Source organism: Eretmochelys imbricata, chromosome 1 (genome assembly GCF_965152235.1).
Source record: "Eretmochelys imbricata isolate rEreImb1 chromosome 1, rEreImb1.hap1, whole genome shotgun sequence".
Classification (NCBI taxonomy): domain Eukaryota; kingdom Metazoa; phylum Chordata; order Testudines; family Cheloniidae; genus Eretmochelys; species Eretmochelys imbricata.
In genome coordinates, this window is record NC_135572.1 from 62,300,246 (window position 1) to 62,320,907 (window position 20,662).

At 44.3% G+C, this 20,662-nt stretch overlaps 1 long non-coding RNA gene across 1 annotated transcript in view; it reads left to right on the forward strand.

The window, feature by feature from the left end:
- Positions 1–20,662, forward strand: part of LOC144258500 (uncharacterized) — a 92,337-nt gene that overhangs the window by 12,626 nt on the left and 59,049 nt on the right. The gene's annotated exons all lie outside the window — the stretch shown is intronic.

Sequence of the window (20,662 nt, forward strand, 5' to 3'; positions counted from 1 at the left end):
GGAGTCCTAACTCCACAGCTCAAGGACTGTGATTGTGCCCCTTCACAGAGCCCAGCCACAAAGAAAGGGGGAGAGAGCTCTTTGTGCCCTCCCCCTCACTTGTGCACTCACACACAGCCTGCCCCTAAAAATGGTAATCATTACGTGAGTGTGGAAAAGATAAAAAAACGCACACAAAACTCATCCACTGGGCAGTCTTTCTGGTTGAGGTAAAAGAAGAATTAAGTACTCGGACTGGCCTTCACAGATGACCCAAAATGGTTAGCAGATGCTTTCAGGCGTCTCAACTTTTAAAATTTCTGTCAGCTTCTCAGCTGTGAGGCACGTGTGATGCATATGGAAACTAGAAATGTCTGCTGCCAAATCGGGTTTGCTGTGGCTTTTAACAGCCCTCTTCATTTACTATTAAGAGCATTTTCCCATGAAAATGTTGTTTTACTGATGCAAAAATATCTAGCAAAGAGACTGTCCTTGGACTGCAGCCCTGATGTCAGTGGAGAGATGATGCCACACGCCAGACAGCCAGGGCAGCAAAAATGGGGGATGGAAAGCCACATCCAGGGCAGACTGTCAATTTCTTATCAAAGGGATCAAAAGCTATTGATCAGAGGGTTCTGAATAGCTCATCAGATTAGGGAGGTGGCAGATAGTGTGTTTTGCTGTGGATCTGACTCCCAAGCAGTAAGTATGAGAAATCACTGAATAATACCACAAATAATTAGTGCCCTCACTATCTTGAGATAGCAGTGAGACCTGGCAGATGGATAGAGCTGTGCAGCCACTAGTTAGTTGGTTTAATGATAAACAGAGTCATTGGAGTGTGGAATGGATCTACAGGTATGTCCCCAGCAGCACTGAGGTGTCCCTCTGGTGGAACCGTGTTCAGTGGACTGCCTAGGAATGATCTGGTTGTGCTGCCAACCAGGGGCCAATATCCACTGAAAATTTCAGGCTCCCCCCGACACATTCTTCATCTCAGCTGGTTCCACCAACAAACTTTTCCTTCATCCCTCCCAGCTCAGCAGCTCCCCTCTACTCTGATGATGGATTCCTCCCCAGCCCAGACAGGCAGGGACATTCCTCCAGCTCAAGCAGACCAGTTCCAGCCAGCCCCTGTATGTCCTTTTTGTACACATCCTCAGGGTCAGACAGGGCTGGCCTCATCTCTGTGCTCCTTAGCTCACTAGCATCACAGGACAATTTTATACACTTGTTTGCATCTGCCAGCCTTGCCCCTCTGCTCAACCTAGTGTTGGCTGGTTCACACTGTAGACGACGTTTCTGAATTAGTCATGTGCAGCCCCTAGTCTGCTCTGCTGCCTGCCACCCTCTCCCCATTACCGAGGAGGGGGTGTCACACATTGGTTACATGACTGATGTGGTGAGGCGGGCCACCCACATCACAGACCCTTTCCTTTCCCTTCCTTCCTTGGCTTCTGCTGATTCCTCTGCTCTAGCAAGCAGCTGGCTGGCAGGAAGTGGGAGTAGCACTGGGTGCCTCACCTGATCAAAGAGAAGAACCAGCAGGGGCTAGGTTCTCTTTCGCCATAAGCTCCCGCTGCCTTCGGGGAGCATGAGAAGCAACTGTATGTGTATATATATGTGTGTTCATATAACGCCCAAGTGTTTCAAGATTGGATGTTTTTCCTAGAAGATGTGCACTAGGAATTATCCTGGGGAAGGTCTATGGGCTGTGTTACACAGGAGGTCAGACTAGATGATCACAATGGTCCCTTCTGACCTTGGAATCCATGAACGTGTGCTAGGGAAGGGAGGATGACCTTGTGGCTAAGTGCTGGACTGAGACTCTCTGGAGATGTGGGCTCAGCCACAAACTTCCTAGGTCAATGGTTTTCAAACCTTTCTTTTTCTTGGGACCCAGATGAAGAAAATTGTTGATGCCCGCGACCCAATGGAGCTGGGGATGTGGGGTTTGGAGTGTGGGAGGGGCTCCGGGTTTGTGGGGGCTCAGGGCTGGGGCAGGTAGTTGGGGTGCAGGAGGCGGTCAGGGCTCTGGGCTGGGGGTACAGGATCTGGGATGGGACTGGGGATGAAGGGTTTGGGGTGCAGGAAGGGGTTCTGGGTTTGGGGGGGCTCAGGGCTGGGGCAGGGGGTTGGGGCACGGACTTACCTCTGGCGGCTCCTGAACCGGCCACCAGCAGGTCCAGCTCCTAGGTGGAGGCGCACAAGTGGCTCCACGTGGCTCTCGCCAGCAGGCACCGCCCCCCTCCCCAGCTCTCATTGGCTGGTTCCTGGCCAATGGGAGTGCGGAGCCGGTGCTCGGGCAGGGGCAGCGCATGGAGCCCCGTGGCCCTCCTGCCTAGGAGGTGGACCTGCTGCTAGCCACTTTTGGGGTGCAGAGTGGTGTCGGAACAGGTAGGCACTAACCTGCCTTAGCCGGGCAGCATCACCGACGGGACTTTTAACGTCCCAGTCGGCGGTGGTGACTAGAGTGACCCAATGCCTTATATTCCTCAACCCAGTACTGGGTCGTGAAAAACACTGTCCTAGGTGACCTTGGGCAAGTCATTTACTCTGTCTCTGCGTCAGTCGCTCGTCTCTAATAATACTCTCCTAGCTTACACAGGAGTGCTGAGAGGACAAATTCCTTCATGATTGTGAGGTACCCAGATACTGCAGTGATGGGAGCCATAGGATGACAGGGATGGAAATAGATGAGGCAGTTTTTAAGCTATTTGAGGAAGGTAAGAGTCCAATGTTCAGGGTTCATTGTTAACTGAGGCCACACAGCATCATGCAGAGTGAAGAACAGACACTGAGAAAGGGCTGAAAAGGCAGAAAAAATAGTGATTTTTGAGGGATGGGGGGATTTTTTCATGAATTTGTTGTTGAAATTTCAAATTTTCAAAAAGATTCAACCACTCTCAAAGGTTTTAAAATTTTGAAAAATGGTTGCAAAAACTTGTCATGAAAAGTTTTTGACCAGTTCTGGTGGAAGGCTCTGAGAAGTCTGTGTTCTCTCTTTCTGACTACACTGAAATTCTTGTGGCAACAATAGGCAGGGACAGGGAAGAAAAAGGTCAAGTTGGAGTTGGGTGGAACAGCTGGCAGCCCCAGAACAAAAGTAAATAAAGGAGTTAAAGCACCAGGAAGTGCCAATAAAAACGAATGGTAGGTCTGTTGTCAATTTTTAATTATAAGGGTACTGTTGCCAAATGCAGTCTGATTTCTTGCTGTAAAACTCAGGTTAAGAACCTAGTCCAAGGTGATTTTTGAACTGAAAAATTATCAAGTCCAGGAACTGTTGTGCTCATATGCTTTGGCAAATGAGATTGATTTTAATGGCATCAACATTGGTTGTACAAATGGGACTAATTTGCATGATGGTAGATTCCAAATATGTGAAAAATTACAGCTAATAGAGATTTATGATTGCTGTGTTCATGCTGGTGGAGAGCCGGATTGTTGCTACGTATAATTTAATATTAGTTCCACTTGGATAAATTTTCCTAGTGGTGGTTTTTTTTAAAAGAATGTTTATAGTCAAAAGTTAAAAAAACAACCCAAATTGCTTGAGTTCATGGACATAGCTAAATTGTACTCAATGTCCAGTACTTTTGTCCTGATAGATATTATCAGACGTGTTTGGTTGCTTAAGAAATATGCAGATAAACTGCAGCTCATGCTCCACCAGATCTCTGCTGGCTGACGCAGCCTTTCCAGGGCAGTGTGCCAACAGGAGATGCTCAGACACTGGCTGCTGTGCTTTTCCCTCCTGGCTGTGGTATGGTGTGTGGAGGGGCAGCCAAGTGAGGCTGGTGACATGAAAGTGGTCATGAGGGCTCCCTTCTCCCCCCAAAAACTTGGTCTGGAATTCCCTTGAGCCACCATCGTCTCCCCATGAAAGAATATGAGGAAAGGTCCAAATTTGTGTGTAACACAGCTCCTCCTTTCTGAGCCTGGCTTTGCCCGGGTGCAGTGTATACTGTGGGAAACATTCTCACATGTCTTGCCTGGAGTGCATTAGGACATACAGAGAGCTTCCTCTTTTCCCCTTTCCTTTCCAAGCACAGGTCGCAAGTAGAGCATAATATGGGCCTAGTGCTTTTGATTACCAGGCAGGGAATCCAGTGATGCTCCATTAGGGATTGGCCAACTGGTTTGGGGTGTGTCCAGGCACCTGGCTCCCCTGCATTTATGGTGCCTTCAGCAAGAGGTGCTGGGGGAGAGGATGCACGCTGCGACTATTTGAAGACGTGGAAAGGAATGTTCTGGAGCAGGGGTGACCAACCTGAGCCTGAGAAGGAGCCAGAATTTACCAATGTACATTGCCAAAGAGCCACAGTAATATGTCAGCAAGCCCCTCATCAGCTTCCCCTCCCAGCGCCTCCTGCTCACCGGCAGCCCTGCCGATCAGTGCCTCCCCCTCCCTCCCCGCACCTCCCGATCAGCTGTTTCATGGCGTGCAGGAGGCTCTGGGAGGGGGGAGGGAGAGGAGAGAGGGCATGGCAGGGGAGGGGGTGGGAAGGGGTAGAGCGGGGGCAGGGCCTGTGGCAAGGGCTGGGGTTGAGCAGTGAGCACCCCCCCCCCCCCGGCACACTGGAAAGTTGGCACCTGTAGCTCCAGCCCTGGAGTTGGTGCCTATACAAGGAGCCGCATATTAACTTCTGAAGAGCCGCATGTGGCTTCTGAGCCATAGGTTGGCCACCCCTGTTCTGGAGTGTGCTGCACCCTGGCTCCCAGAGCCTTCCTGCCTGTGCAGACAGAGACCCTCTCAACAGTCACTCCCCACAGGATGTAGCCCTGGCTGGTTAGGTGAAATGTGTATCGGTCTGGGAACCTTACTAGAGGTGCTTTTCAACTATCAGTGGGTATTGTGCTGTTTGTTTTATATCTGCAATGTTCAGCCATCAGTGCCTATGGGCTCTGAGGCGAGGTCACAATTATGAAGCTGACACCTACTTTTAGGTTTATTAAAATAATAGAATAAAAACACATTCAAAGGAAACGCTTAATAAATAATCAACTGGGCAAATAACCGTCTGTTGTTCAAACCAAATGCATTCCCATTTCAATGCTAAAAGCAAGCAGGCCAGCAGTTTCATATTGTACTGTCAATAGCAGATAGCTCATTGCCTTTCTGAAGGCCGGATTTAATTCAGACATGTTAATTTTGAAACACCAATGGGTCGGATTTCAGTGAAAGATCATTTGTCCATGTAATTGCTGATTATGGACTGTTTTTTCTCTCCTGGATTTCTTTCTGTTCCATTATTTCAATGTACCTAGACATTTAGTTAGAGATTCTCAGCATCCTACATGTGACTTTGCATAAAAACCTTGAAAAATTGGTGGTAATCATTTAAACATTGGTCCAAATAAAATGAATGTAACTACTGGTTTGTGTTCAGTGGTTCTTACATCAACTCTGTTTTAAATGCCTTGCCAGGCTGACTAGGTGAAAGACATTTTGGAATTGTTTGCAAATGGAGCTCAAAGGGAAGGGGCTGTTGCACCTGGTGCTGCCTGCAGATCATGAAAAAGATGAAGATAGAAATGGCCAACACCATCTTCCATATGATCTGGTGACACTTCATACAGGGGCACCTTCATGTCAGACTTTAGTTTGCAAAGCTCTGCATCGATTTCCATCATTTGGCTTGCTGAAGTGCCACAGCAGAGCACTTTAAACGCTCCCAGGTTTTGTGTCTAAGAGACTTAGCTGAAATAAAACCTGCAAGCAGGCAACAGAGGAGCCAGCTTCCACTTTGCCTGCATTTAGGTTGCAGCCAGTCATGGAATCCTGCTAAACAAGCTGACCTGTAGACAAACTGCACCCAGCCCGGCCCCGAGGGGATAAGAGCTCTTTCCTTCAGCCTCAGGGTACGATTTTCAAAAACACCAAACTGACTTAGGAGTGTAGGTCACAGTTTCAAAAATGATTTAAAGCCAGAGTAGAGTCAGTTTTGAAAATGCCAGTCAGCACCTCTCTGCATCTTTAAATACCTAAATACCTTTTAAACAACTGGCTTTTAGGCACTTCTGACCCTATGTGTCATTGAAAATCCCACTTCTCACTGGCTAAGTCTTTTTTGAAAATGGCTTTTAGGTTCCTACGTCACTGAGGTGCTTTTTGAAAATTTTACCTTAGATCCTCTTAGATGCTCTTCTTGAGCAGCCTTTACATAACATGGAGCTGTTTGGGAAGAATTGGTGGAGTAAAGGAATTTTGATGATCGCTTGTTGGGCATGTTCTTAAACTGATCAAATGTACAGGGTGTTTTTATTTAGCTTGAAGAGTCTGATAAATATAGAATGTAAAAAACCTCTGTTGTTGAATAGCTCTTATCTCAGTATCTTTATTTACATATTCGAAGAACCCTGACACAATCAAACTACCCAAGGAATGGCTTTCCCTCAGCCTGGGATCAGAAACAAATTAGATGTTAATAGTGTTGTGTGACAACTGGGGAAAATGTTATGCAAAACTGCAAAAATAATATTTGCTTTTAGTTCCAGGTCATTTAGTGGGTCATAGCTTGGTTTTGTGTGACAGAGGGTACTGGCCCTTCAAGCACAAGAGGGTCCAGAAGACCCCCTTTCAAGGATATTGGTGTCACACAGTATCAGAAACCAGCTGAAGCTGGAAGAGAGGCGGTGGTCCTGGAGAGTTAGCAATGGGATGGGAAGATCCCAGGATACTGTCACTTTAAGAATCTAGGATCAGGAGCCCTGTGGGGTAGGGTGAAGCAGTGCTCCCCCCTCAATCGGGAGAAGCTTTCAGAAGGAGGGTAGTATGTATGCCGGCTTCAGCATGTGGACAGAGGAAGGAAGGCAGAGCTGAAAGGTGAGGCTTCTGCTGAGCAGAACAAGGTCTCCATGGATGACAGGAGCTTTGGAGATGGGTTTGAACTATGGGGTGACTATGATAGACCTTGTGTTTGGGACATTGAGGACTAGTTTGAATTACTTTGGGCTACTAACCCCATTTCAGGGAAGGGCTGGTGGTAGGTTTTTTGTCGCCCCAAGTTCCGAGAGCGCAACTGCCCAAGCGAAAAAAAAAAAGGGGGGGGCCGGAATGCTGCCCCTGGAATTGTGCTGCCCCAAGCACGTGCTTGCTTTGCTGGTGCCTAGAGCCGATCTTGGTGATAGCCCCGAGAAAACCTATCCAGCACTCCCAAAAGTCCCTGAAGAGAGGGAGCAGAAGGAGGGACCTGTGGAAACACTTCTAGCCATAGCGGGGCACCTGGCAAAAGGCAAGTTGCTACCTTTTGCATAAGAACTTGGGACTTGCCAGATCAAACGAGTGGTGATATCGCCAGAACCAGATGCTTCAGAGGCAGGTGCAAGTAATCCTGTAGTGAGCAATTATGCAATAAGCTGTTAATTTGTTAATTGGGAAAATTTCTGCATAACCTCCTTTATTTAAAGGTTGGCTTATCGCGAAGGCTGGGAGTTTATAATTTTTTTCTTTAAAAAAAAGAAGTTGTCTTATCCTATCTAATATAATTATCAATGTTCTCATTGTCTAATATAATGTGTATTCCTTTCTTGAGTCCCACCAGGTTCTTGGCCTCAGCAACATCCAATAGCAAGGAAGTCCAGAGGCTGGCTATGTAATGTGTTTTTTAAAATGATTTCCTTTTATCACTTTTCATTTGCACTGATGCTGTTATGCTGTGCTTAAGTAGCCTTATGTTCAGTCTGCAGATTTTAATTTCCTTACTTTTGACATTAGGGGTTTTTCAATTAGCTTCTTTTTTTCAAACTGGCCTTTTTGAAGCTTAGTATTACGGTGCTAGATTTTTCCCATGAAGAGGTCAGGCTTAATTACCACATGTAGTGAGCACTATTACTGAGTGGGTCAGCTAGTTACTTTTTGAACCATTACTTAGGAATAAGTTGATCATAGTCTCTTCTCCTGTGTTCTATATAACTAGCTGTTCCATGAAGCAATCATGTAAGTTGGTGAGAAATTGCATCTCTACATCTTGTTCCGTAGTGCCGGTTTATTAAAGTTGTCCACTTTAATCATTTTAATAGACTTGGTTTCCCCTTCTTTCCAGACTAGGATTTAGCTACAGTGCATTCATCCCCTTCAGACCGGTTCACTGCAATTTGCTGACTATGGAGGCAATTCAAATGCTCCAGTTTGTTCAGAATTTGGCCACCTCAGCTGCCATTTACAGTGAAACCCTCTGCTCCACTCTCTGCCCCGGCTGCAAGTTTTCTTCCATTGCCAGTTCAGGGCCTTGTTCCTCCTCTGCAAAATTATTAACGGCAACGACCTCCTCCATGGCCCACCAACATAACTCAAGCAAAGCCTCCTATAATCAGGAAAGGGAGAAAAGCGGAAGACTCCATGATGGGAACCTTGATCTAATTTACATGGGCAATGCTTAGATACTGTGGTAATGGGCACTGTAGAAAACGTTAAGATAGAAAGACAGAAATAGAAAGATATTTTGGGTCAAATTCCAGTCCCACATGTGGCTCTCATTAACTTCAGCTGCTGGTAGAGCTTGTCTCATAGTGAAAGGTCATCCACAGGCATTTTGGTAACTTCTGAGTAGAATTTCATTTCAGTCAAAGATACACACCTCTTTATTTGTTTTTCATCATCATTTATGCAAAGCAATGTTTTGTTTTTATGAGTGTTATTGGGAAGTGGCTTTGATTTGGGTAATCCCAAACCAAAATAAATTTAAATAACAAAATCAAATTAATTTCACGTGAAAGCAGATGTAATTTATAAATGTTGGGTCACCAAGTCAGGGTGCACAAACAGTGCCATGTGATGAATCACGCAGTTTGAACATTGATCTCCGAACATCAACTACTCAAAGGAATATTCTCAGTGAACAGTTCATTAGGAGTCTGTAAGTCTGAAGTCTGTGTATACAAAACATTCATTGAACAAGACTGGATATTCACATACTCACAGTATGCTTCTGCTACTGGTACACAGAGCTGTGTGGAGGATAAATTCTGTTGTGCAAAGGATTTTGAGATTTCTAACTTAGGCTTTGTTCTGAATCAGAACAAAACCTGAAATTTTCAAAATTCTTCATGAAGGAAAATTCCATATTTTGTTTTTGTTTCAGGTCAATTGGAAGATTTTGTTTCAATATCAACTTTTTTTCAAAACAAAATGTTTCATTCAGAAAGTCAAAATGGGATTGTCAGAAGTTTCTCCCCTAAGTTTTCTTTCAGAAAACTTGTACACATGTTAAGAAAAGTGTGTCTGTACATCTGGGTATAGTGCTTAGATTAGTGGTGGGCAACCTGCAGCCAGCCTGCGCTGCTTCCCGCAACTCCCATTGGCACGGCCACTGGGAGCTGCGGACGGCCATGCCTGCGGAAGCTCAATGTAAACAAACTATCTTATGGCCTGCCAGTGGATTACCCTGATGGGCCGCATTCGGGCCACAGATTGCCCAGCACTGGCTTACATTATCCACAAATACAAAGTCTGTTTTTAAAGTCATAAAATACATCTACTGTAGTGCATAATCAGCAATAACACAAATTTAGGTGAATAAATTTAAGAATACAGTTTAGATATTAGCATCCAAGTATTCGGGTACATCATTCATGAAAAGTTATACAGAGAGTTGGTTGTGGAAGGCAAATATAGCTGTGAGTGAAGATTGTCCCTCAATAATTGAGAATTTAAGGCAGGTTGTCCATTTAGAAAATACAATCCAGGAGAAAAGTATTTCAGTTACTTTCCCCACTGTGCTTCTCATTGGCACTCCAGCTCATCCCTCCCGGTATTGCTGATGCCTGGTGATGTGTTCTATGGAGATTTATTACACTCTACTCTTATTCCTCTTTTGTGCCTACTCCACATCCTTCAAGCTCCATTCCCGTAGTCCTATGCCTATGTGAAGTGGTGTTAACAAGGATCAGGTGCTGCCATTGTTTATGAAAGTGCTAGGGTTCATTTTACTAGCTGTGGTATGTGCTGATAAAAAGCCCAGCAGTGTGTACATTACAGTGAAGTTCTTGTATTTAGCAGATGAAAAGGCAATACTGTACCTGTAATGAGGCTTGCTCATGGAAAACCCCTTCAAGTTGTTTTTAGCAGTGCTGCATTAGTCATCCTTAAAATGCTGCCAACAATTCTGTACTTCTGGCTTGAATCACACAGGAGGTGAGGGCTGTTTTGGAAGCTGTGCAGTGTTAAATAGCAACTCCCACTTTGCCTCAGGTGTTGAGGTTATTTTAGGAAAACATGAACTAACATTCCAGACAACTTCTTGCTCTCCATTTAAAGGACCTGTATCATTCTTTCTGTGTGCTGCAGTTTATTGGAAGACCAAAAGGTGGATCATGCCAATGCTTCCCATTTGTCAACTGTGTTAAGATGTTGCATATATTTGGATTTCTGCCTAACTGATTTTGAGAGAATGTGAGACGCACGAGGGGAAAGAAAAAGTAGACAAAAGGAAATCTACTGTGGAGAAATAGCAGATGTTCAAAGATAGATGGCTAAAAAGCCAAGCGGCTGCGAGTGCTATCTAGTAGTAAACACAAAGTGCCTAATTCCGCCAATACTGTTTATACTGAGTAGTAACTTGCTACGCAAGTGGGCCATTTGATTTCAAGGAGACTACTTGTTTAGTAAGGTACTATTGGCCAGCATGAGTAAGGGTTGCAGAACGGGGTCCAAAGGGAATAAACAAAGGCAAATATGGACCTGCAAAAACAATCAAGGATAAGAAAGAGGCATTCACTGTAAGAGACAGAGAATTCATAAAGAGGAGGCAGAGAAATGAGATCATAGGGTGAGGTTAGGGGTCAAATGAAATAAAACTGCTCAAAGATTAAGGCAAATTTGACCAAATACAAGTCCATAAGGAAAAAGTCAGTTACCCAGACATGAAAGGCTACAAGGCTATAGTAAGGGGGCTATAAGGATGCAGCCCATAGTAATGGGTGCCACATTGCAGCATTGCCCCAGGGAAGCAATAATGGCTCAGGAGGACAGTAATCTGCTGCTGCTCTATGCTAGCAGCAATTACTACCTCCACCTTATGTCAGTTCAGCTGTGCTGGCTGGCACATTGGGAGGGCAAAGCCAAAGCTCTGTCCCTTTCCGCATGGGCAGTGGGTGAGACTTCCCCTGGGGAAGGCGAGCTCCTTTTCCTACCTCTTCTGCCCACAGCCCCGCCCAGACTCCACCCCTGCTCTGCCTCAGGCCCCACCCCCACCCACTGCTGACTCTCCACTCACCTCTTCACACCCTTCCCCCGCATATCACCTCCTCCCCTGCCTGCCGCTCGCCCACCTGCTGCTCGCCTCCTCACCCCCCCCACTGCTGACTCGCCACTCACATCTTCACACCCTTCCCCCGCATATCACCTCCTCCCCTGCCTGCTGCTCGCCCACCTGCTGCTCGCTTCCTCACCCCCCCCACCAGACCCTTTTCCTACCTGCCACGAGACAGCCAGGCCACCTCAGCTGTGCAGCTGGCTCGCCGCCCGCCTCCTCACATAACGGCCATACTGGGTCAGACCAAAGGTCCGACTAGCCCAGTATCCTGTCTTCCGACAGTGGCCAATGCCAGATGCCCCAGAGGGAATGAATAGAACAGGCCATCCTCCAGTGATCCATCCCCTGTCACCCATTCCCAGCTTCTGGCAAACAGAGCCTAGGGACACCATCCCTGCCCATCCTGGCTCATAGCCATTGATGGCCCTATCCTCCATGAACTTCTCTAGTTCTCTTTTGAACCCTGTTATAGTCACTCACCCTGCTGCTGCCCCCCTGCCCCACCCCCAGGACACCCCCTCCCCTTTTCACCTTAAAGCACTAATAACATTCCCCAAGGGAGCTGAGCAGGCAACAGGTATAGCTCAGTTGCCAGATGGATTCTCCTCTGCGTGGCAGGGAGTTTGGTGTGTGCTGTATAGAGAGAGGGGAAAAGCCAGGCTACCTGCGCCAGCCTGAAGCTTAATCTCTCCTTTTGAAAAACTGCTTGCCATTTGCAGCCTGCATTAAGGCAGTAGTTTAATCACCTTTCTTACCCAGAATTCCCTGCCAGACTCGTTTTCTTAAACTGGGATTGAATAAAACGATTAGATCAAGAAATACACTCACTGGCTTTCATCTCTTCCTTGAGCCAGGTTAGCAGTTACTTCTTCTGGGTACAGAGAATAACTGAAGGCTCCTCATTTGGAAATGGTTTTTAACCCCAATAACACATTTTCCTACAATGTAAAAGCCAGCTGAATGTGGCCAAAGGCTTCCTGGGCGTTGGCAAATGCCTGTTAAATGGCTTCATGACCACTTTAACGGCTCTTTAACAGTTTCAATGATCTCTGCTACTAGGAGGCTTTTTCACTGTGTAAAGTTACTCAGGGACCCTCTCCCCTCACCTCTTCTCCCCCCCCCCCCCAACTCCCTGCTCACATTCGCGCTTGCGCTCTCTCTGTCTCTCTCTCTCTCTCACACACACTCCCTGGAGGGGGGTGAGGAGAGATGGGCCGGCAGCTGTGGGGACCGGCGGGGGAGGGGGGGCGGGGAAGGGAATGGGGAGGAGGAGAGGAAAGGAGAAAGATTCACCCCAGGTAGCAGCAGCAAGCTGTGGGAGCCTCTGGGAAGGGTCAGAGTAGGGAGGGGAAGAGGCGGGAGGGAGGGGGGCACCACAGCCCAGGTGTCGGGTGGCAAGGACAGTTGTGTTAGGGGAGGCGCCGCCTCCCCTTGCCTATTATATCCACCACCCATGCCTTTCCGCTTACCCCTATGTATCTGTATCCACAGACTGTGTTTCCTGTGCTGGGGAGAAGGGGACACACAGTCTAGAGCACAGTCTAGCATTCATGGAAATAGCAAGGGAAATTTAACAGTTGGAAGTGTAGCTGGACTTAGGGTGACCAGACAGCAAGTGTAAAAAATTGGGATGGGGTGGGGGGTAACAGGCGCCTATATAAGAAAAAGCCCCCAAAATCGGGACATCTGGTCATCCTAGCTGGATTGGCTGGTTATGTGGAGGGTGGGGAACCCCTGCTGTACTGGGAGTCACAAGATGGGAGTCTGAAAGCTCAGTTATGTGATCTGAGCTGCAGTTAAAAAAGGTTGCAAGTTGGTTCAATTCATGGCTAGCTAAAGTTGGGGCAGATTGATTCACCTATCCCTAATTTAAATACAGATTTCCGGAGAGGAAAGGTTTAAGATTTTTGCCATTGGTTCCACTGACCTCTGAATACACAATTCTTTTAAAATAGCGTGTATATGTAGCATTTAGTATTACAGCAGTGTGACCATGTGATGAAAGAGCACATCAGGGGGCAGATTTAAGCCAAGGGTGTTGGAACAATTTGTATAGTGGGGGTGCTGGGAGCCATTGAACAAAACTTCAAACCCTGTGTATAATGGAAACCACTTCAAGCCAAGGGTTGCTACTGCACCCCTAGCAGCCCTACTTCCAGCACCCCTGATTTAAGATGGTTGGAAGGACCTTGAGCTTGCTAAATCACTCCTGAGCTACCCCCAGTGACACAGATGGGACTTTAGTGTGCCCTCTGAGGGCAGCTGGGGATTCTCCGCCACAGGGGAATCCCCAAATGGCACACCGCCAGCCTAGCTGCATAAGTAGGAGTAGAGCGGTGCTTAGGCCGCACGCTGGCCTTCTGTCCAGGGGTGTAAGCGCTTTGGGATTGCTTGGTGTGTAAGGCACAATGCAGTCAGACAAGCCGCTCCTCTGTTTCCATGCGGTGGCTGCTGCATTAGTATTTCAGACGAACCTTCTAAAGGAGGTTCCTTTAGAACCTTCTAAACCACTCTAAGGAGTGGGGTTTTCAAAGATAGCTGCTACGGTAATAGTCTAATGCTGCCTCCTCCGTGATGTGTTTCATGGACCCTCCCTTGCTTATAAAAGAAATGTAAGCCTCAATGAGTCTGCGAAAACCCTTGGTAAAATAAAAACATACCTTCCTGATGCTTTGCTTGATACGAAAATCACTGCAGCAGATTCAGTTGGAGCTATGACAGTTTACACGAGTAAAGAATCTGCCCCATAGTCTCTGAATTTGTGAGGTCACCTGCTAGAAGGTATTAAAGTTACAAAAGGGATTGACAAAGGTTACAAAGGAATATGTTACACAGTGATATAGATTCCAGCATTAGGGGACTTAATTGAAAAGAAATAAGAAACTTCAAATAAATAAAAAATGATAGCAAACTTCAAATGGGGAACGTGGGTAGAATTATTAATTCTACTTTTTACTTAGATAGCATTTTTGTGATCTTTTCTATATAACTTTTAGATCAACCTGTAGAATTTGTAACAGAGAATTACATCCCTGCTATTGAATTCTTTCTGTTGGTTTAAAGTTAGATGGAAAATTTCTCATTCCCTATTCAGTTCTATAGAAGTTTTCCATATGGGAAACTGAGGCAGGGAGGTTAAGTGACTTGACCAAAGTCACCATTAGAACTCAGCTGTTCCTTGCACACAGTCCCTGTCTCAAGTCACTAGACCAAGCCTCTCTCTTTACAAGGGTTAATAAAGATAAGGAATACATTATTGGGAAATGGAAACAGAGTATAAATTAGTTTGATGTGTAGATCTGTTTCTGGAGAAGGAAGGGATTGAGAAAAGCAGTAAACAAAAGTGGGAAGGCAGATTAAGAGAGACCTGGAAAAATATGAAATTTGGGCCAGATGCTGTTTCCCTGTTGTGGAAACTTTGTATTTTTATATATGGAAAGAGTGCGAGTGTCCTCATAGTTTAGTGGATCTGTTAGTGTGGGTTGTTCTTCTCTCACCTAATCCTGCTTACATGTGTGTTTGTATAAAGCAAATATTTTCTTTTATCAAATATCAATCAGAGATCAACATCTGCTGAGTCATGCTTGAAATATACAGAGGGGAAATCCTCGACACCAAATCCCATGTTGTTCCATAGAGCACCCAGATATCTTGCTGTAGCCTAAAGACATTTAACTTTCTTCAGATCAGTGCTCTTTCAGATTGTGGGCTCCTCTGAGTGAATATATACCAATGGTGCTCAGCCCTTTTGTCCATGGACCACTGGTGGTGGTGGGTAGAGAGCTGATTTGTCACATCCTGCCTCCTCCTCTGATTTTTTCCAACCACTAAACTGCCCTAAAAAAATCTAGCCGTGTATTAATTACTTTCTATGTAGGCAATTGCTGTAGTTGTCACAGGGCTGTTATGCCATTGTACATGGGAGGAAAAGAGGTCTGCAGGATTGTGAATAGAGGTAGCCAGAAAATGGAATTTCCCTCCCATGAAAAACATTGATGGGGGCTGGGGAGGAGAATTGTCCTAAATTGGGATGAAAAGCAAAAAAAATGAATTTTTTTGTGGAAGGAAAAATTCTGAAAAATTCCATTTTGTGAGAACTAAAAATAAATTTTTCAGCTTGTGCCTGGCTGCCCAATTCCCTGGTGAGCTGGAGGTGTGGGGAGTCAGGCAGCCCCTGGAGGCAGCTGCCCAGGGAGTCAGAGAGCCCAGGCTGGCAGGAAACCAGGCAGGCTGCCAGATTTCCTTTGAAAGTACTGATAGATTCAGTCCTGTCTAATCAGCATTTTCTAATGGAAAAATGTTCCCTTGGAAGATTTAAACCCATCTCTAATTGTGAATGTGAAGTATCCAGATTTGTACGTGCACAATACTCATGTGAAGCTGAATGGGGTTGGACTGGTGTAAATGACAGCAGAATTGGGCCTCTACAGTTTAGTGGTATGACAGATGTGGAATGTATTGCGTGCGGCTCTGGTAAATACAATTTAAAAAAAAATTCCAGAGTACACTGAGTCATTTGTAAAGTACATGCCAAGTGTGCAATGTGGTACCAGGTCAAAAGCATGCGTGGCTTTATGATCAAATGACATGCTGCAATGTTAATTCAATTCCATATATCATGAGAGCATAGTGTGCTACGTTATGTCTTTCAATAATATTTTAATCAGATTGATGTGATAGACTGAGACGCTGATGGCATTGTACTTCAATATGACGACAAAATTCTCAGTAATGTCCTCTTGCAGAATTCTGTAACTACTCTGAAGGGGCAGAATTGAGTCTAACATTGGATCAAATTCTACTTCCAGTTCAGTGGTGCAGCCTCACTGAAGCCAAGCAGGTTTTACTGGTGAAACTGAGGACAGAATCTGACCCACTTTGTAATAGACTATAAGCTCTTTGCGGGAAGGGACAGACTTTGTATTATTTGTGTACAGTGCCTTGCACAATGGAGCCCTGATCTTGCTTCAGGACTTGGTGCACTGCTATAATACAAATAATAGAAATAACTGATGGAGAATTCAGAATTTCTTATCCCATATTCTGGAACAGACAGAAACAAGTGAGACGTAGCCACAGAGGTAGTCACTCGTCATCCTGGAGGTGTACATTTAAGCTCTCCAGCAGTCGTTCTGCAATGCTTCATTTCTTTCTTTGTATCAAATGACAATAAAAATGATTGGTCTGAGAACTGGCTAGCTCAGGGAGAAGGATTATTGGGTCAGATCCACCGAAATGCCTTGAGCAAAGTGGATTTACTTCAGCGGAGGATCTGGACCATTGGATTTAAATAGATATTTTCACAGTGAATAATTAGCAAATGAATGTAAACCTATTTCTGGAATTCATGATCCTTTAGTTGTTTACCATAGCAGTGGACCTGAATCCTCTGTCATCAAGCAGCACTATTAATATACCTCAGGGTCAATTGTAAGTGGCATTGTAAAGTCAGAAAGCAGAGTCACTTGAACTGTCCGTGGCAAGAACCAAGGGGGTTGCCTCTTGAGTGATCCAAGGATTTAAGCCTTGAAAACAGTTTGACATTCTGTGACCCACCTTGTAATTTTCCTAATCCATCTCTTTACAAATGCATGTTCCCAAGAGGGCAGAATGGGCTGGGGGGAGGGCTATACACGACACACAGGAGATCTGTGCTTTTACTGTGTCTGCATGAAGGAGGTGGGGGGTGCTGGCAGGCTAAGTGGATTAAATACTGGCCTTGTCAGCTCACAAACAGGGGTAGCAGTCTGACCTAAGGACCTAAGTAAAATGAGATTATTTATTGGCTATTGTGATGGGGGAAAAAGTGCCCTGGCCCAAGAGCTATGTGTACTAACCACTGTTTACAATTGAGACTATCTCTGGTCATGCCTGGAAAGCCACCAAAAGTGTTGGAATCTTCAGATTCCTACAAAAGCCCAGGAAGTGGCCCCAGAATCCAGCAGGTGTGCCTCTCGGCACTCAGAGTGAGTGGCTTTAGCTGAATGTTGAATCACTGATTGAGTCTCTTGTGAATGCTGCACAGAGTTATTTTGCCTAGGGAAATGACGCTGGGCATGTGGAGGCTCACTTTTTCCCACAAGAAGGGAACTATTAATAATAACACTTAAAACACCAGAAGAACAAACAACCCTCCAAGTTTAATAATAATAATAATAATAATTAATAATAGTAATAAATATAATAATTAATATTCTCTCCTCTGTGTGTGCTAATGTATCTGATTTTCTCTTTGCCTGGCCTGCAGGCTGTAAGCCCTTGAGGACAGGGACAGTCTTTAATTTGTAGTTTGTGCATGAAAAGAACATTGCCAGAGTTTCATAAATAACCATAGTGACTCTGAGCACAGGCTCAGAATGTCACCTTCAGTCAATTTTTACCAGCTTTTTCCACACATAGCACAGATTGTATTCATCACATGCAAAATCTTTAAAGTTCTGAAAACAAAGGCTCCACTAACTAGTCCTCGAAGTTTACAGCATATAGTTATTTCATGCTCACCAATTCAAAGTCAGCTGAATGGGGTTTTGATCAAATGTTTACAAATAATTTACTTCTCCATAAATAACTTCAGTTCCAAAGGGCAATGACTGAGAAAGTTATGACTTATAGAAAGCAGAGGTTGAAAATAGGGTGGCTCGCTCAACCTTAGTTAGTGTCACTACAACAATCATAACCTCTCTTTGTAGTTTTTCTGTGTGTGTAACTATACAGTAGAAGCCCTGGTGACTTCAATGAGAGCTGTCTCTTGTTTTAAAATGGCAATTACAACCGGCCTCCTCCGGCTGGCTTCAGAGCCAGGTTAGTCATATCTTATCATTCTAATGTGGCAGGAGTTAACAGCTTAAAGGATGGAAACAGGTCTGAAAGTCTCAAGGAAGATAAGACTTGGGAAGGCAGGTTTAGGTTAAATAAGAAAGCAGATTTCATCAGGCTTCTCGGAAACAAACTGACCTGAGACTTGTGATCCATTTCTAAATTTGGCCTTTTCATTTTCCACGTACAGGAACTATAATGACGATAGCGGCACAAATCCCTGGTGAATTTAGACAAACAAGGCAGTGGCTGAATGTCTGTCTTTATTATTGGCCCAACACATGTCAAGTGTTATAAACATGACTCATGACAACTTTAATTAAGGTAACGAATGTGGAAAAAATAGCAAAAGGCCACTCATTCCTTTTTCACAACTTTGGAAATGAAACTAATTTCTGAAGCATTTTCCTTTATTTTTTTTTGGTGGAGGGGTAAATATGGTTCTCCTTCATTGGATTTCTGTTTCCTGCAAAGGATTTCCTACAAAGGGTTATGTCAAAATTTATTACTATTCTTTGATGATGTTAATATAGCCTGGAAAAAAACCAAGGTAGCTTTTGGTTTGGATTAGTTCAGTTTCTCCAGAAACCAGCTGAAACGATATACAATGGGCCATAATATTTTCAGATGGTGAAAATTGGCATGGTTCTCTTGAAGGCAATGAAACGACACCAATTTATACCAGCTGAGGGTCTGGCCCACAATAATTCCATTGACATATTAATGTGTTTGTTTATTTAATATTTTGCTCCTTGGAACAACTTCATCAAATGCACATCTTAGGTATCCAGTATTACAATATCATAGGTGACTACCTTTCAAATACTGTAATATGATACACTTAAAGACACATTGTCAGGTGAAATTTGCCCCTAAATGTAAGTCTTCTAAAAACAAGTTTCTTCAAAACCTTAGATATGTTTCTATGACATATTATATAAAAATCCAATGTAAACATTTTTATAAACCAATAAATGTTCTCCTATAGTATTTGCAACCCAAACATTGCAGGTTTGTGCTACAGGGTGAAAACCAGAATGTGAAATTGATTAGTTACTGGGAGAGAGGTTCAAAATTTCCAAAGGGATTTAGGAGAACAAGTCCCATTCACTTTCAACAGAATTTATATTCTTAAATTATTTTGTCATATTTGAAAATCCCACATGCGGATTAGAAATAAAAGTGAAATTCATTAGTCTGGTTTTATTGTCCAAATTGAGAGAAAAGTAAACAAGCGGCTCAGTTTTAATGATCTGCAGGATTATTCATAGTATTCAGAAGGATTTTGAAAAAATTAATTTGTGAGCAGATTTTTTTTCACAGGCATAAATGGCAGGTAGGCACTGAACTGCCATATGTGCTTTTGAAGATCTCCCCGCTGATTTCTAACCTTGCGTGTTTCCTTTCATTTAAAGCGGCAGAAAACACAGAGCAGTCAGAATTTCAGGTTGCCTCCTGCCTTCTGTAACTAAAGCATCCCTTTTAGTATGAAACTTCTGTTTGTTGTTTTAAGATTTTTGCTTATTGTACTATATTATGATATTAATCTAATATGAATGTTATGGATCGTTCTGGTTAAAAGTGAAGATGGATTTATCCAGGGGGTTCTCCCTGGAATTGGAGTGCTGCCTTGTTCTTTGTAAACATGTCATAGAAATAAGTAATAAACCAAATCAATTTGATTTTATTTAGCAGAGATTTTGTGTCACAATCATCGCATTCAAACTGATTTTTGTTAGAGACTTGAAAAGTGTGTGTGTACGCGCTGTAGCTGTCTGTGGAAATTAATTGTGGTTATTTTGCATTCAAATACCCCAAAGGTCTGTATGCTCTGTCATGCAGGAAAGAGAGCAGCAATCAGTCATTTACACAGAACATTATATTAAGGGGGAAGTCCTGCTCCATTGTGCAAAGCCCAAATAAATGGGCTTTGCATAGACCACCAGCACAAGGGTTATGGGGAAGGACTCCTCCTCTGAACATCAGAGCAGTCAGTCCTATTATAATAAAAAATGCTCCCAGCCCTATGAAAATGACAGTATTCTGCAGTAATAACTCCAAACACCATTGCAGTGTTTTGCAGTGTTACAATAGAATTAAGTAGTGCTTTCAGTAGAGGCAGATTAGCTAAGAAATAGCTATAACTAACATTATGAAGCTGCCTTTTTAAAACCTGTCAAAGCAGGTTCTGGTACATAACCCTTTGTCCGTTATATTCTGGGTCAAGACAGTGGCTACAACTGCCATTGCACCACATTGCAGCAGTGGGTGATCTCACAGGCAGGACAGGGCTCCTATGATATACTGCGTATGTGCACCAACATTAGGAATGGGGATTCTGGACTAAGAGGAAGAAAGAACCATTCCTAGTCTCATCCAGTTTGTCAAGGCTCTGATCCTCTTATTGACTTTAATGAAAGTTGAAGGCATTCAGCACCACACAGGACTGGACCCAGGTAGGGTAGCTGTCTGAAATAAACAGACTAGCACTGAATCATTAGTGCAACAACTATCTACTTTAATGTCATGTTCATTCCTCTTGAAGCCTGGTCAAATCTTGGTGCCAAAGGGCTGCTGAGCATTGTAGCAAAGGGAAAAGTATATTTTAC